The sequence below is a fragment of the Triticum aestivum genome, chromosome 1A (assembly GCF_018294505.1).
Source record: "Triticum aestivum cultivar Chinese Spring chromosome 1A, IWGSC CS RefSeq v2.1, whole genome shotgun sequence".
Taxonomy (NCBI): Eukaryota; Viridiplantae; Streptophyta; class Magnoliopsida; order Poales; family Poaceae; genus Triticum; species Triticum aestivum.
The window spans coordinates 377,342,122-377,345,702 of record NC_057794.1 but is presented as its reverse complement, the minus strand read 5'-3'; the positions used below and the strand labels follow the sequence as shown (position 1 = coordinate 377,345,702).

Genomic DNA, 3,581 nt, shown 5'->3' with positions numbered 1-3,581 from the left:
CAAACTGCTAGGACATCAGACAATCACTACCTCATACATAAATGTCTGATATATTTAGACAAAAGGAAGAAAACTGAGCATGTAGAAGGTTTGTAGTATATTTACATAAAAGGGAAAAAATGAACAACACTTGCAATATTTTGTACCGAGCAAAGAAACAAAATGTACAGCAAAAGATGCTTCCAAATCATGTGTATATAGAGCAGGCGAGTGCACATGTACATACATACACAAAATTAGTACCGGACCTCTTGTAACTCCAGGTCGTATGCGACAGAGACAATCCTAAATAACATGGAACTATGCAATTGTGGTGTTGTTCGGCAAGAAGACAGCTTGTCTTCTATTGGCAGCTGGGCACCACCCAAACAGATAAGAATTACAGAGACAAACCGTTCAGTCAGAGCAACAAAAAATTGTTCATGAACATACGACTTCTAGATCAGAAGTCCTCACTGAAGTCTGCACCATGACTTATTTCAGCAACAGAAATTTGTTCATGAACGTACATCCAATTCTAAATCAGTAGTCTTCACTGAAACCTGCTCCAGGAATTATTTCTCTGTAGAGACATAAACTAAGAGAAATTAGTGTGATTTCTTTGAAACTAACTAACACAAAAATAGACGCAATGGCCTCATGTTGCTCGCCAGTGACCCCTCTTCGAAGCTGCCTTCTATATTTTGAAATCCGCAGGAAAAATCAAAATTAGAGACATGTTAGAACAAGATTATCTCATGAAATATGCACCTAATCGATGGCAGCTAAGATGTCACCGATAGAGAAAGGAACCTCATTCCCTTTATGGGCAATTTTAGGTCTAGCTCTTTACTTAGCCAAGGTGCATCTCGTCTTCTCTTTCAGTACCATCCTCATTATCTACTCCTTCTGTTTCATTATCCTAATGTCTGCTTCTTCTTCTCTTCCATTATCCTCCTCAAGTTTGATTTCCTGTCCTTCAGGTTTAGAGTTCAGACATCCTCTTGATAACTGATTCATCATCATCTTCTTGTTTTTTACTGCCTTGCACAATTATTATGTAATTCAGTACTTGCAGGTTTTAGAACTTGCACGAATCTATACCACATTCTGCACTCAGGAAACATTTAAAGTTTTTACATGTTGCCATAATCAAGGGATTTTACTAAATGCACATGCCATTATAATAGTAGTATACAATAGCACAATGCACTGAAATAAGGGGCATAGAGGCGAAAAGAATTGTTAGTCTCAGCCCTCACGCTGTCAAGCATGACTATAATTGGGTAATAGAAACTATAAGAAGGATACACACATACAGATGTGTTGTGGAATTTACATGACAGCATAACGGGCACATATTTGCAAAAAAATGTAGGAATAGACAGCTAGGGAAAGATCCATTTTCACTTGGTCAGGTGAAATATCAGAAGAAAAGTCAGCAGCTTAGGAAAATAAATCAAAAGTGTGTGCGTTTGCTGGTATGCTTGAACAAAAGTATCATAATTATTACGCTAACAATGTAGGCTAAAATCACCCCAGCTAAATCCACCCTGACGGCAACATCCTACAGACATGAGATTTCAAGAACGGAGCTTCCATATGCAGCACGATAGGAAAGAACACCTACCCTTGGGGCACCGGAGCCATCAGGAACGAGTAGGTCGCCACCGGCAGATATCCTCCATGGCCTACTCATGGAGATCCTGCCGCTGCTAATCTCCATAGGCAGCACAAAAAAAGGGACGTCGTTGGAGGTTGAGAACCAGAGAAAGCAAGGGATGAAGGGAATCAATGTCATCAGAGAAAACAAAGTAACTTACAGCCCAGCTCATCTTAATTCTTCACCAAGGCATGCTGATCTCTACACCCGCCGGTGCGAGGAGCACTATCGCCAATCCATGGCTTTGTGGGCCGCATACAAGCCCTGCCGCATAAGACAGAACCAGGAACGGGTTTGGTGCATCAGTCGGGGGTACCCCTGCTCCCCGGTCCTTGAAGCTGCCACCAGCGCCAGCCTACACCGGAGTGCAGCAGCAACTCCAGCAACTTCGCCCGCAGCTGCCGGTCGTCCGTGGTGACCGGATCTGGGAATCCCTCTCCACAAACCCCAACTTCTGTACAACCCCTTCACCAACCAAACCTCGCCGGATGCCCGGATCAGAGAGAGACCAACCTCCCTAGAGCCGCAGCGCCATCAGAGGGAGCACCGCCGCGACGGGAAGGAGCCGGAGGAACCTTATTCCACTTCATCAAAGTCTGTAACGCCCTAGATGCGACTATAGCTCCCACGTGTCGAGGCACGACTTAGAGACATAATCGCATTGAAGGCATATGTCGCAAGTTAGGCAATCTTCACAAACATCCCATGTAATATAATAAAAGGGGAGATAACATAGTCGGCTTACACTCGCCACGTCACATCAGAGTAAATAAATAACATACATCATCCAAACACTCATGACCCGACTACGGCGCCAAAATAGAAATAACCCAACAAGTGACACGGTCCCGATCAAACCCCAACTAGGCACCACTACTGATCATCAGGAAAAGAGACATAGTAACACTGAGAGTCCTCGTCGAACTCCCACTTGAGCTCGTACTCGTCACCTGGAGCGGAAACACCTGGACCTGCATCTGGAGTTATAGTATATGTGAGCCATAGGGACTCAGAAATCTCACACCCTCGCGATCAAGACTATTTAAGCTTATAGGTATGGCAAGGTATTATATGAGTGGAGCTGCAGCAAGCGACTAGCAAGTATGGTGGCTAACTTATTCGCAAAGGAGAGCGAGAAGAGGAGGCAAAGCGCGAGCGAGAAACTAGAGAATAACCTGCGCAAACATTACTCCAATACCGTGTCCACTCCTCGGACTCCGCCGAGAAGAGGCCATCACGGCAACACACTCAGTTGATTCTTTTTAATTAATTAAGGTTCAAGTTATCTACAACCGGACATTAACAAATTCCCATCTGCCCATAACCGCGGGCACGGCTTTCGAAAGTTCAATCCCTGTAGGGGAGTCCCAACTTAGCCCATGACAAGCTCTCATGGTCAACGAAGGAATAGACCTCCTCCCAAGACGTTCCGATCAGACTCGGTATCTCGTAACTCAAGACACTTCGACAGGTTAAAACAAGACCAGCAACACCGCCCGAATGTGCCGACAAATCCCGATAGGAGCTGCACATATCTCTTTCTCAGGGCACACTCAGATAAGCAATCCGTACAACTAAAACCAGCCCTCGAGTTTCCCCGAGGTGGCGCTGCAAGGGGCTTTAGTTTGGATCAACACTCAGAGGAGCACTGGCCCGGGGGGGGGGGGGTTAAAATAAGATGACCCTTAAGTCTGCAGAACCCAAGGGAAAGAAAAGGCTAGGTGGCAAATGGTAAAACCAATGTTGGGCATTGCTGGAAAAGCTTTAATCAAGGCGAAATATCAAGGGGTTCCCATTATAAGCCAACCGCGTAAGGAACGCAACAATCCGGGAACATAACACCGATATGACGGAAACTAGGGCGGCAAGAGTGGAACAACACACTAGGCGAGAGGCCGAGCCTTCCACCCTTTACCAAGTATATAGATGCATTAAGATA

At 45.2% G+C, this 3,581-nt stretch overlaps 1 long non-coding RNA gene across 1 annotated transcript; it reads right to left on the bottom strand.

Annotated features, from left to right (window-relative positions):
* Positions 1–1,609: 1,609 nt before the first annotated feature.
* LOC123134212 (uncharacterized) lies at positions 1,610–2,235 on the bottom strand. Its single transcript, XR_006465594.1, has 2 exons — positions 1,803–2,235; positions 1,610–1,694 (listed from the first exon to the last, which is right to left on the bottom strand). It is a non-coding gene; the product is annotated as an uncharacterized lncRNA (long non-coding RNA).
* Between the last annotated feature and the right edge of the window lie 1,346 nt (positions 2,236–3,581).